The sequence below is a fragment of the Phyllobates terribilis genome, unplaced genomic scaffold, assembly GCF_046119375.1.
Source record: "Phyllobates terribilis strain yellow unplaced genomic scaffold, ASM4611937v1 Scaffold_173__1_contigs__length_4020020, whole genome shotgun sequence".
In the NCBI taxonomy this organism is placed as follows: domain Eukaryota; kingdom Metazoa; phylum Chordata; class Amphibia; order Anura; family Dendrobatidae; genus Phyllobates; species Phyllobates terribilis.
Window position 1 is genome coordinate 2,016,320 of NW_027362933.1, and position 14,778 is coordinate 2,031,097.

A 14,778-nucleotide genomic window follows, 5' to 3' on the forward strand; every position below is an offset into this window, starting at 1 on the left:
GATATAGTTACTATTATTAACATCCTGCTATCTTATTATAGTATTATTCTAACTTTCCTATCACTAATAATACTACCCTATGCCTACATTGTTGATCCAGAAGAAGGCAAAAACCCCAGGACACCTTCAGCCAATTTGTGTCACAGGGGAAAAGTTCCTTCTTGACCCCGAAAATAGGCGATCAGTCCTGGAACCCTGGATCAAACCTAATTATGATTCTAATTATGTAATTACTATTATGGTATTAAATGTACTTCTATAGGTGTAACATTTTGTCTAATTTAACTGTAACCCTCAATGTTATGTGTAGCGAGGAAATCGTCCAGCCCCTTTTTTGAAAGCTGTTATGCACACGCCCGGACTGACTGGCGTGTGCGGGTGTTCTGGTTCCACTGGACCATGGACCGGAGAGTGCCTGGAGGGGCGTGACTAAGTATCTGGCCGATCCGACCAAGGTGGCACGACGCCATACGACGCCAGTGCACCAGGGAGAAACCGGGCAGAGGGACCAGGTGCTACTCCAGGTCAAACTCCGGACACGGGGGTTGACCCACACTGGGATTACTGGAACAGGCAGGTTAGGCTGGCACAGACTGGTGGATGTAAGCAAACACGGCAGGTATGCAGATGGGTGGATACAGGCGAGTATGCAGGCAGGGAGGTACTGGCCGAAAGGACGGGCTGGAGCACAGAGAGGTTAAGACCCAGTACAGACTGGGTCACAGAACCGCAGATGCGGTAGACAACCACAGCAGAGAGGGAACGCCCGAAGCGGTGGGCAAGAACAGAGCAGGACAGGACTGCCGGAGCAGCGGCAGAAGCAGGGCAGGGCGGAAACCGCAGAAGCAGTAAGCAAGATAAGAGCAGAGCAGAAACCGCAAGAGCGGCAAGCAAGGCAAGAGCAGAGTGAAAACCGCAAGAGCGGCAAGCTAAGCAGGAGCAGAGCGGACACCGCAGAGCGGTAAACAAGGCAGGAGCAGAGCAGAAACCGCAAGAGCAGCAAGCTAAGCAAGAGCAGAGCGGACACCGCAGAGCGGTAAACAAGGCAGGAGCAGAGCAGAAACCGCAAGAGCGGCAAGCTAAGCAGGAGCAGAGCGGACACCGCAGAGCGGTAAACAAGGCAGGAGCAGAGCAGAAACCGCAAGAGCGGCAAGCTAAGCAGGAGCAGAGCGGACACTGCAGAGCGGTAAACAAGGCAGGAGCAGAGCAGAAACCGCAAGAGCGGCAAGCTAAGCAGGAGCAGAGCGGACACCGCAGAGCGGTAAACAAGGCAGGAGCAGAGCAGAAACCGCAAGAGCGGCAAGCTAAGCAGGAGCAGAGCGGACACCGCAGAGCGGTAAACAAGGCAGGAGCAGAGCAGAAACCGCAAGAGCGGCAAGCTAAGCAGGAGCAGAGCGGACACCGCAGAGCGGTAAACAAGGCAAGGGGATAGGACTCTGTTCACAAAGAACAGACGGAGAAGGAAAGGCAGAACCAGAAGCACGCACAGTACTTACATAGAAGTAGCGAGCGTACACTAAATTCACAACAGAGGTACAGAGACGACGAGAAGGAATTTAGGAGCGGGTTCAGACTCTGCAGAAAGACGCAGAAAACAGACATAGAGGGAAAAGGGAGACAAGGTTAAAGTAGAAACGAGGCACAGACAACAGGGAACAGAGGAACGGGAACAGAGACAGCAAGGCAGGAACACAAACAGGACTCTGTTCAGACGGGAACAGATACCGCAAGGCAGGAACACAAACAGGACTCTGTTCAGACGGGAACAGATACCGCAAGGCAGGGACACAAACAGGACTCTGTTCAGACGGGAACAGATACCGCAAGGCAGGAACACAAACAGGACTCTGTTCAGACGGGAACAGATACCGCAAGGCAGGGACACAAACAGGACTCTGTTCAGACGGGAACAGATACCGCAAGGCAGAGACACAAACAGGACTCTGTTCAGACGGGAACAGATACCGCAAGGCACAGACAGGCAGATCTAGGAATACGGCCCCTAGAAGGCGAAAGAACAGGCAAGAAGCGTGTTCACAAGAACAGACCACAGTTCAGACACAGAACTGGAAAACAGGCAGGAAAACAGGATAGGACCTGGCATGTCAGAGACAAAACGCCAACTGACAGGAAACAATGCTCAGGCGCCATCTTGAGGAAGAAGGTGGTATAAATACCCAAAGATGGACAGCAATAGGCTGAAGGTGCAACAGGGGCGTGTCCGCAGCAGGTACAAGAAACAGGAAGTTCAGCGGGCGTCGCCCTATGCAGCCAAAACAGACAAACAGACAGCAAGGAGGGAAGCCAGAGAGACATTCTGGACTGGAGATCAAGTGCGCGCTCTTGCACAGTGGGAGATGGACCACCATGCAAGGACGCCGCCAGGTATGTTACAGCTGTTATAGTGTCTGCCATCACTACTTCTTGTGGTAGGGAATTCCACAGTCCCACTGCCCTGACTGTAAAGAACCCTTTCCTGTTTAGGTGCCTTAAAAAATGGGAATATTCAAAATACACTTTTAACCCACTTCATTCTGTTGTTATTTACAGATGTAAGAAAAATGTAAGAGGTTTTAGTTGCATTAAAAAGCTTTGCAGGTTTTTTTGCTTTGTTTAACTATATAGATGTTCCATGAGAAGGCTCAATGGCTTCTGGAATGGGTACCCCTGGCATGGACTGGAATGACATTGGCATGGGTGTCTTCACAGGACTTTGATGAAATAGTCCTCCATTCTTACCCCCAGCTCATAGGTGGATCTGCCGGCTCTGCCATCCTCAGGGTCTTAACAAAATGTACTTTTTAGGACTGCGGCTCTCATTTTACACTTACATCTGGAGGATGTGCAAGTCCACTAGCTGTAAGCTCTTGTGTTCTCCATAGGCCAAATTTTCCCTATTTAAAAAAAAAAAAAAAAAATCCGGCCTCCTGCCACCCCTTAATAGCCGGCCATCTCTCACCTTTTTCCCCACTCCTATGACAACACTGTCATAAGTATGAGGAAATCCAACTGCCGGTAATGGTAGATTTATCATAGGCAAGTGCAAGATGTTGTTAAAAAAAAAAAATCCGGCCTCCTGCCACCCCTTAATAGCTGGCCATCACGCACCTCAGTATTTCATCATTGCCCAAGACAGCACCAAAAATTGGAGCTAAAATGAGCAGGAGGAAATCCTATTACCGGTCAGTGAAAAATGTTTGGCACATGCCTATGATTGGAATAAAGCGCAGATATTATGGCGCTTATTCTTACCGCCAGCCCATAGGTGGATCTGCTGGCTCCGTCATTCTCTGTGTCTTCATTCGGGGTCCCTCGACGTCTCCATGGTCACCTTCATTCTTGCAGCGTTTGTTCCAGTGATGTCCAGTCTTCTGATTTTCAGTCTTCCGGAGGCTCAGGTGGGCCGCTCGCTCTGATGACTATAGAGCTGGGGTCTGCTCAAGGGTTTCCAAGTTGACAAATGAAAATCCCTCAAACAATGCCTGGTCCTTTGTTGATATAGGTGCTGTGGCCTCTGCTGCTTCTAGTTTCTCCAGATGGAATGGTTTATGACGACGGGGAGGCTCAGATGGCTATAAAGGAAAAAAGGAATTCTAACATTAATATTATGACTTTATATCAGAGTCTCTGTTAAAAACAAGTTGTGTTGATTGAAAACTAGTAAAAGAATAGACACAAAGATTTTAATACTAAGAAACCATATCTGCTCATATACTTACTACAGGGACGTATGGTGGAGGCAGTTTCAGGGCTTCCACAGAGACCCAGTCGATACGCTGAAAAAACCTGTGCTTTCTGATGTTACCGTTGGCTCCTAAGCGACTGGCAGGATCTTTCTGAAGGAGCTAATAAAGATAAAACCAAAATCCATGAATGTAAACTGGAGAGAAAATGATGACTACTATGCAGAGATGAGCAAATCCACTTGATGCAAACTGAATTTGTGTTGAATTTTTGTGAATCTGCTGAACCCGGTGAATTTCAACAATTTGTGATTTGCTTCTTGGGAATCACCTAAAATAATTGCAGCCAATTTTCATACAGTATTACTAAAAATTACATCAGCCAGAGAAGACTTATAGGACCTCTGATGTAAGCCGTCCAGGCTTCACCATAATGCTTTAAGGTGTCACATCACATGTTATAGCACAATCAGGAGGGACTATCATAGCCTGTATGAAAGCCAAAGCAATGAATGTAGGAGTCATTTTGTGGTGAATCTGGATAGGGAGAGCACATCACAGCTTAGCAGTAGAGATTGAGAGAGAAAGACATAAAACAGTAAAAGACTGCACAGATAGTATGTGACAGCACAGCAGTAAAGAACGGTTACCACAAGTTTACCCATTTATGTTGAGTACTTGCGATTTTAACATTTTTGGGAAAAAATTGGAACAAGCTGGTTAATTTGAATTTCAAAAGGTTTGCTCATCTCTACAACAATAACATTGTAAACATCATAGTACTAATGACTGTTAAGACAACTGACCTGTTTAATGATGTTCCTGATGCCGGAGGATTTATCGTTGAGTGTCTGATGGTAGGCGCACTCATCGGTAACCATTTCTTTTAAGATGACACCAAAAGAATACCAGTCTACTCCGGCGTTATACTCCTTCCCAGCCAAAATCTACATAAAGAAGAAGAAAATAGATAAAGAGTTGGTCAAAAAGTTCCATATCTTCAGTGTAACAAAGTTCTCAGCATAATAATTGTAAGACTATGTAATATAGTGAGAGTGGATGATTCCTCTGGTTGTGGCATCACTTGAATATTATGATTACTACACTAATGACTGAAAGGAGCCATGCTGCTCTTCTGAGCGCCAGAACCTTTGTTGGCTGACTTGTAACTCTTTGGGTCTCTAATGCTGGCAAAACATATAGCATGATCATGTATTGTGGCCGGACTCACAGATTCCGGAGAGATCATCTAATGTGTATGGAGACATCCCAATTCAGCTCAAACACTGGATGCTGAATTTCAGTGCCCGATCCTTTGTGTCTGGCATGGTCATACTCCCCCCTCCCATTCAGAACGCATGTACACTCAGCTGAGGCAAGCTGCCTATCTAATGTGTATGGCATGCCAGATGTCAATGCCAGAATGTCCCATTTATTGTAATGGACATTTGTTGGATTATGTGTGTGATCCAGGCAGACATACAATTATAGTATGAAAAAAAGAGAAAATCCTTGTTCTTCTCACCTCAGGAGCCATGTAGCCTGCAGTTCCAGCGTATCCAGTGGCTGTTCGGTCTCCATGCATGTTGTCAATTGAGAGACCGAAATCTGTGATCTTAATATGGCCCGTTTCAGCCACCAAGATGTTCTCGGGCTTGAGGTCTCTGTGGATGACGCCCTTTGAGTGGAGATGTTGGATTCCACAGACGAGTTCAGCGGCATAGAATCTGACAGAGAGACAAGAAATTAGTGACTGTCTACAGAAATACAAGAAATCCTGCCCTATCCATAGTGTAATAAAGTGGCCGGTCAGGATTCTGTCCAGGTTCTGATGACTAATATATTGCTTTAGTCTAATCCATATTGCCATCAAAGAGCAATCAATACTGATGACAGAACTGCTGTTTATATATACTGTATATTTCTATTCGTGTATAATTACATAAAAATAAAACTTTACCTTGCACTGGGGATGTCAAGCTGCCCCTTCATCAGTAAGTAGCTGTAAAAGTCCCCGCAGCTCACGTATTCCAGACCAAGGAGCAAATGCAGCTGTTGTACAGAGCAGAGATATAGGTGAATTGCCAGATTACTACAGTACCTACACATCTACTACACAATAGGACAGAATAACTATAGGCTACATGGTAAATGCCTGTCTGATTGTCCAGATACAAACATAGAGACATAACTATAGTAGGTACATGTGTTGCAGTCGCACTTAGCCCTGGAGCCTATGGGGCCAAAATATCCTTTTGGCCCATAAGAGAACACCAGTACTATTAAAGATCTGTAATGCTTGGGGGCCATGTTGGAAATTTTTCATTGGGGCTGTAATGCAGCGGCTTGCGGCATTACTGTAATGGTCCAGGGTGTGTTTTGGCCGACCATGTACCTCCCGAGGTGACTGATCACATGACTGTGACATCGCACAGGTCCTGTGCATACAGAAGGTCTGATCACATGACTGTGACATCAGCACAGGTCCTGTGTGTGCACTAGAGGATATATAAACCCTGGTAGATTTGAGACAGGTGTGAAAGGCGTGAGGCCTGTTCCCCTGTGTGGGACACCGTTAGCCTGGAGAGGCTTAGTGAGGCCTAGTGAAGCCTGAAAGGCAGAGGCTGGATCCTTACATGTAAGCGATACCAGTAGCCTTTGAGGGCCAGAGGCTTGGAAGGCAAGAGTCCTGGAAGGCAGAGGCTGGATGTTAGGTGAGAAAACATACCAGTAGCCTTTGAAGGAACGAGGGCTGGAGACCCCCATCTGGGAAGCCCTAAAGCCACAGTGGTGGCAGAACAAATCTGACTGAAGCAGCTAAAACCGGGCAAAGGTAAAGCACTGCATTATATGGACGTTGATATAAGTGACTTTGCTGATGGCTGTAACTGGAGCCAAGTGGGCCTGTCTGCCACTTGAAAGGCTCCTGGACATTATATGTGTATGTCGGCGAGCCACTGAGTTGGACTCGGTGATAAGCAGTAGTGAAGTGTAATAAACTGCTGGATTGTGAAATACTGGAAAACGTGGCTGGTGTGCTTTAATTGACCCGATGCAGCGAGTGTCCCCCAGCATGATGACTAGCGCTGCCTTACAGGGCCTATAAACTTCAAGCAACGCCACTATACACATATACATATACTGTATATACTCACACACATGCACATGTACTGTATGTACACACCAATGTGTAAGTGTGTCTATATACAGGGTCGGACTGGGGCACCGGAGAATTCTCCGGTGGGCCCGGGTCCTCAGCGGGCCCCCGAGCAGGACACACGGGTGCCCCTGGTTAACATGGCCGCCGGTGCTCCGCACTGCAAGGGCCTGGAGGGTCAGGGGGGCCCTTGCAGTGCGGCTGATGAAGGCAATCTGGCCTGCTTCTCGGTCCCATGGGCAGATTGCCCTCATCCTGTGCGGCAGGCAAGGAGCGATCCCTCCAGCTCCACTGCCGACAGGAGGAAAATGGCAGCATAGCTGCAGGGATCCGTCCTCACCTCTGCTTTCTGCCCGGCGTTTCCTCCCTCACACAGGCTCGCGCTGCTTGATGATGTCATCATGCAGCATGGACCTGTGTCAGGGAGAAAGATGCCGGGCAGGAAGCAGAGGACAGTGCTGCGGGGGAGCGCGCTGAGAGATAAGTTTTGGGTTTTTTTGAGGGAGAGCAATGGTGATTGAGGAGGTGGGGGGAGATATGACATGGTGGGGGATATATGGCATGGCAATGGGGGAGGTGGGGGGAGATATGCATGGCATGGTGATGGAGGAGGTAGGGGGAGATATGACATGGCATTAGTGATAGAGGAGGTGGGGGAGATATGGCAATGATGGTGGAGCAGGTGGGGGGAGAAATGGCAATGATGATGGAGTAGGAGGGGGGAGATATGGCAATGATGACGGAGCCGGTTGGGGGAGATATGGCAATGATGACAGAGCAAGTGGGGGAGATATGGCAATGATGACGGAGCAGGTGGGGGGAGATATGGCAATGATGGAGGTGGTGGGGGGAGATATGGCAATGATGATGGAGGTGGTGGGGGGAGATATGGCAATGATGGAGAAGGTGGGGGAGATATGACAATGTTGGAGAAGGTGGGGTAGAGCAATGATTGGGATGGGGAAGAGCAATTATGGAGGTAGGAGAGAGAAATGATGGGGAATTATTTGGACGCTATTTGCTGTTAATATCTGGTCTGGTCATGGCATGGTGGTATTTCTCCCTTGTATGTAGTAATATTCGGTCACTATGGGGTGGTAATATCTGGTCTGATCAAGGTGTGGTGATATTTCTACCTTTTATGTAGTATTATTCGGTCACTATGTGGTGGTAATATGCGGTCTGGTCATGGTTTAGTGGTATTTCTCCCTTGTATGTGGTATTATTCGGTCACTATGTGGTGGTAATATGTGGTCTGGTCATGGTGTGGTGGTATTTCTCCCTTGTATGTAGTATTATTTGGTCACTATGTGGTGGTAATATGTAGTCCAGTCATGGTGTGGCAGTATTTCTCCCTTGTATGTGGTACTGTTTGTGTTGGTACAGTTGATTGTGTTGTGTATGGCAGTCATCTGTTCTCTCTGATATTAATTAGGAGAAGATTCTTTGTTTCCATTAGTGATTAATTAAATACTTGGAACAAGATGCACTTACAGGGGTTCTCCGATGAAAACAAGTAATCACCTCTCCACAGGATAAGTGATAAGTTACTGATTAGTGGGGGTCTGAATGCTGGAACCTGCACCGATTGGTAGAATGTGGAGCTTTTATCCCCATTAGACTGGAGCTCATGTGCGACTTGACCACTGATCCATTCATTCCCTCAGTGGCTGTTCTTGTTTTTTTTCTGGAAATCCCAAAGAGAATGAAGGGAGCTGCAGTCAGACGTCCCACCTGCCGCTGCATTTTAAAATGGGGATAAGTATCCTGACAGGGATAAAACTTCCCCATTCTTCTGATCGGTGCGGTTTCCAATGTTCGGACCCAAACGATCAGTCAGTTATCACCTATCCCGTGGAGCCCTTGGATCGGTGATAACTTGTTTTAACCAAAGAACATTGTACATCCTAGTTATAGCATGTGCACAGTAGATGTGCAGGAGCCGCCTGTGATTTACAGCAGACGCTCCACTATAACGGGGATATCGGCTATCAGGTATTTACATATAGCTGTAAGGTGGGCCCTGAGGATCAATTCCTCCTGTGGGCCCCAGACACCCCAGTCCGACACTATATATATATATATATATATATATATATATGTATATATATACTGTATATATATATATATATATATATATATATACGAGAGTTGCCATTAAAATGGTATTGGTTGTATATCTCATACTTATGTTCAAAGATATATTGACCTCTAGAACCATGCCACTACTACAAGCCCAACAGGCACATGCTCACTGGGCTGCAGCCCTCACCTACATTGTGGCCATCGGCCGTGGTTTTGCAGCTGCTGGCCTTTTAATATTTTTTCATGTCCATGTCGTGTGTACCCGCCCATGCGTGCCCATGCCCATGCACGACGCACACGCACAGCGTTCAGTACACCGCAGTGGCGTACTCTTTGCCAGGCCTAGTGCCAGATAGTGTTATCAGGATGTTCTTGGCAGGAGGGGCTACCGCTCTCTGCGCGCCGGCTCCTTACTTTCCTGCAGGCTCATCTTCAAGCTCTGGGAGGGCTGCATGCTACACTGATTCATCTCCAGGCTATGAATGAGTTAACAAGCAGAGGCCATGTAATGTATGTACATCAGCCCTAGTGTATCCTATATGATGTATATACATCAGCCCTAGTGTATCCTACTGTATATGATGTGTATACATCAGCCCCAGTGTATCCTATGTGATGTACATACTGTACATCAGCACCTGTATATCCTATATGATGTATATACATCAGCCCCAGTGTATTCTATACGATGTATATACTGTACATTAGCTCCAGTATCTCTTATATGATATATATACATCAGCCCTAGTGTATCCTATACGATGTATATACATCAGCCCCAGTGTATCCTATATGATGTATATACTCTACATTAGCACCCGTATATCCTTTAAGATGTACTATATATACATCAGCCCCAGTGTATTCTATATGATGTTTGTACATCAGCATGTCACAAGGAGGTTTTCTCTAACATCACAAACTGTGATGGCGGCGTCCAAGTCTGTGGATTCCACAGATTCATATACTGCTCCTTGTAACTCCATTGATAGCTATGGTCAGTGCAGGGTGACTAGGGCATCGACTCTTAGAGCTGCAGCTCCTTGGCAGGTGAGCAAAAGTTAGTCTTTGCTGGGCTGAGGTTGTTGACTGCCTTTGATCACATGCTAGAGGAGAACCAGTCGTGTCTGCTGTTTCTCCATTTAAGCCGGCTGTGCTTTGCTGGCAATGCCAGTATAGTTTTTCTCTATCCTGTTCTGGAAAGGTGAACACATACTGGTTTAGTGGTTATTGCTAAAGTTGTTGCAAGAGTTGTTTGGTAACCCTTTCCTTTTTCCCTAGGTGTCTTTATATTACTTTCTTGCCTCTCGGGTTTTAGACTTTATATTCCTTTGTGTATTTCCCTGAGAGCGTGTTGTGTGACTGTGCTTCAGTTCTGTCCTATCTTGTTTTGTATTCCCCCCATACACTGTACAAACTAGTGCTGCTTAGGAGCATAGTAAGGAACGAGGCTCGGGCATCTCCACATTCAGGAGTAATCCTGGGAACAGAAATAGCTAGGGACCCCGAGCCTGAGGGTCAGAATAGGAGCACACTTGCTATCCCACAGTCACACCATGACACAGCCCCAGTGTATTCTATATGATGTATATATATCGGCCCCAGCATATCCTATATGATCTATGTACATCGCTCCCAAGGTATCCTATAGAGATGCATATACACTGGCACAAGCGTATCCTATATGATGTATATACATAGTCTCCAGCATATCCTATGTAATGTATGTACATCATCACCAGTGTATCCTACATGACGTATATACATCAGCCCCAGTGTATCTTATATTATGTATACTGATCAGCCCCAGCATCCTATATGATGTACAGGTGCATCTCACTAAATTAGAATATCATCAAAAGTTAATTTATTTCAGTTCTTCAATGCAAAAAGTGAAATTCATATATTATATAGAGTCATTACACACAGAGTGATCTATTTCAAGTGTTTATTTCTGTTAATGTTGATGATTATAGCTTACAGCCAATGAACAAAAGTCATTATCTCAGTAAATTAGAATACTTTACAGCAACAACAGCTTGAAAAATGTTTTTAAAATCCGAAATGTTGGCCTACTGAAATGTATGTTCATTAAATGCACTCAATACTTGGTCGGGGCACCTTTTGCATCAATTACTGCATCAATGCGGCAATGTGGCATGGAGGCGATCAGCCTGTGGCCCTGCTGAGGTGTTATGGAAGCCCAGGTTGCTTTGATAGCAGCCATCAGCTCGTCTGCATTGTTGGGTCTGGTGTCTCTCATCTTCCTCTTGACAATACCCGATAGATTCTCTGGCCAATCAAGCTCAGTGATACTGTTGTTTTTAAACCAGGTATTGGTATTTTTGGCAGTGTGGACAGGTGCCAAGTAGGGTTGAGCGAGTATGTTCTGACCGAGTATGCTCGGGCCGAGCTCCGAGTATTTACAGCTGCTCGGTGATGAGGTTAAATCGCTCCCGTGTGCATGATTTGCAACTGTTTGACAGCTTTATTACATGTGAGGAATGTGTGAGAAATAATCATGCACACAGGAGCGATTTAACCTTATCACCGAGCAGCTGTAAATACTCGGAGCTCGGCCCGAGCATAGTCGGCGAAAGGGTTAATAGAACATACTCGCTCAACACTAGTGTCAAGTCCTGCTGGAGAATGAAATTTCCATCTCCAAAAAGCTTGTCGGCAGAGGGAAGCATGAAGTGCTCTAAAATGTCCTGGTAGACGGCTGCGCTGACTTTGGTCTTGATAAAACACAGTGGACCTACACCAGCAGATGACATGGCTCCCCAAACCATCACCGATTGTGGAGACTTCACACTAGACCTCAAGCAGCTTGGATTGTGGCCTCTCCACTCTTCCTCGAGACTCTGGGACCTTGATTTCCAAATGAAAATAGGAACTCTGGGACTTTGTGGAGTGTGTCAATGACTGCCTTCTGGACATCTGTCATGTCAGCAGTCTTCCCTATGATTGTGGAGCCTTCTGAAACAGACTAAGGGACCTTTTAAATGCTTAGGAAGCCTTTGCATGTGTTTTTTTGTTAATTATTTTAATTCACTGAGATAATGGCTTTTGTGTTTTCATTGGCTGTAAGCCATAATCATCAACATTAACAGAAATAAACACGTGAAATAGATCACTCTGTTTGTAATGACTCTATATAATATACTAGATGGTGGCCCGATTCTAACGCATCGGGTATTCTAGAATATGTCTCCCGACGGTGGCGTACTTATTTTAAATCTGCCGCCAATTGGCCGAAGACCGTGTTTAAATTTGGCGCCACAATCGCAGATTGGTCGCCGCGGGCGGCCGCGAGCAATCAGCAGAGCGGTGTTTAAATTTGGCGCTGAAATAGCTGATTGGTCGCGGCCGGTGGCTGCGACCAATCAGCGAACCGTGTTAGTGAGGATCGGGGAGCATCCACCTGCCTTATAATGCCCCATGCAGGTTGTCACTTCCCCCTCCCCCATATAATGCCCCATGCAGGATGTCACATCGCCCCCTCCCTTATAATGCCCCATGCAGGATGTCACCCCCCCTCCCTTATAATGCCCCATGCAGGATGTCACATCGCCCCCTCCCTTATAATGCCCCATGCAGGATGTCACCCCCCCTCCCTTATAATGCCCCATGCAGGATGTCACTCCCCCCCATATAATGCCCCATGCAGGATGTCACATCCCCCCCTCCCTTATAATGCCCCAAGAAGGATGTCACATCCCCCCCATATAATGGCCCATGCAGGATAATGCCCCATGCAGGATGTCACATCCCCCCTCCCTTATAATGCCCCTTGCAGGATGTCACATCCCCCCTGTATAATGCCCCATGCAGGATGTCACATCCCCCCCTTCTTTATAATGCCCCATGCAGGAAGTCACATCCCCACCTTCTTTATAATGCCCCATGCAGGAAGTCACATCCCTCCTATAGAATGCCCCATGCAGGAAGTCACATCCACCCTATATAATACCCCATGCAGGAAGTCACATCCCCCCTATATAATGCCCCATGGAGGAAGTCACATCCCCTCCATAGTGCCCCATGCAGGATGTCACATTCCCCCCACCCTTATAATGCCCCATGCAGGATGTCACTCCCCCCCCACCATATAAATGCCCCATGCAGGATGTCACCACACCCCTTATAATGCCCCATGGAGGAAGTCTCATCCCCCCTCCCTTATAATGCACCATGCAGGAAGTGACATCCCCCCTATATAATGCCCCATGGAGGAAGTCACATCCCCCCCATAGTGCCCCATGCAGGATGTCACATGCCCCCCTCCCTTATAATGCCCCATGCAGGAAGTCACATCCCCCCTATATAATACCCCATGCAGGATGTCACATCCCCCCATAGTGGCCCATGCAGGATGTCACACCCCCCCTCGCTTTTAATGGCCCCTCCACGATGTCACACACCCCCACCCCACCATTTAATGCCCTATGCCCCCATACAATAAAAAAAAATCCAATACTCACCTCAATTCTCAGCTGCTGCTCCGGACTCCAGCGTAGCCGGCATCTTCCCGCTGCGCGCTGTGACCGCTCAGGAGAGAGCGCAGTGTAAAGACGTCACCGAGCCCTCTGACCTGAGACGTCACAGAGCAGCAGCGGAAGACACAGGAGCTGCTGCGGAGGCACAGGGAGGGGTAAGTATGGCGCCGGGTGCTGGGGCCCTGAGCAAGCGGGGGGAGGGGAGGAGAGGGGAGAGGAGGGGAGAGGGGAGGAGAGGAGAGGGGAGGGGGGGCGTCACACATGCCGTCGGGAGAAAAGCGGCCGTAGTCGCTGATCTCCTGACGGTAGCTGCATGGAGGTCAGCGGCGCCTCCGGTCAGGGGACTTATGCTGCGAGCAGCCGGCTGCATCTCCCGGCTGCATCGCCGCTGACCTCCGTGCGGCAGATGAGCCGCTAACGGCCGCCATCTTTTTCTGAAATGCTGCGTCCCTGATTGGCCGCGCCGGACCAATCAGCGACGCAGGATTTCCTGGACAGAAGGACAGACAGATTGACAGACGGGATAAGACAATTATATTAATGACTCTATATAATATATGAGTTTCACTTTTTGTATTGAAGAACTGAAATAAATTAACTTCTTGATGATATTATAATTTAGTGAGATGCACCTATATATACATCGGCCCCAGTGTATCCCATGTGATGTATATACATCGTCCCCAACGTATCCTATGTGATGTATATACATTGTCCCCAACGTATCCTATATGATGTATATACACAGGGGTGGATTAAGAGTAGCCAGGGCCCCGGGCAGTTTAAAAGGTGTGCCCCACCCCCCGCAGGTACCGGATGTATCACGTGAGTGACATGTCACATGATCCCCTTTGATAGATCATGTGATTGGACATGTGATCAACACACAGATGTTCTGATCACATCTATAGACAGAGAATGAGGAAAAAAAATTTCCATAACATAGCACTATATATAGTAGATCAGGGTGGCAGATTAATTTTCCGGAGGGGCCACATGAGAGATCGTGACTGTTATGGAGGCCGATCCAATAGGCTGAAATTAATTCTGGTCCATATTAATATTAACAAAATAATTAAAAAAAATAATATTAATTGTATGACTTAATATTGAGCAGAATTAAGTATGCTGACATCCCTCTATATACAGTATGAGCCCCCGCATAGCTCCCTAGATACAGTATGAGCGCCCGCATAGCTCCCTAGATACAGTATGAGCCCCCGCATAGCCCCTCTATATACAGTATGAGCCCCCACATAGCCTCCTATTTACAGTATGAGCCCCGCATAGCTCCCTAGATACAGTATGAGCCCCTGCAGAGCCCTGTACATATAGTATGAGCCCCCACACAGCC

The 14,778-nt window shown here is 47.2% G+C and overlaps 1 long non-coding RNA gene across 1 annotated transcript in view; it reads right to left on the bottom strand.

Moving 5' to 3' along the window:
• Positions 1–5,305: 5,305 nt before the first annotated feature.
• Positions 5,306–14,778, bottom strand: part of LOC141212401 (uncharacterized) — a 34,838-nt gene continuing 25,365 nt past the window's right edge. Inside the window, exons 2-3 of the long non-coding RNA XR_012282168.1 lie at positions 5,644–5,735; positions 5,306–5,410 (exon numbers count right to left, since the gene is read on the bottom strand). This is a non-coding gene — a long non-coding RNA (uncharacterized lncRNA). The remainder of the gene's footprint in view (positions 5,411–5,643; positions 5,736–14,778) is intronic.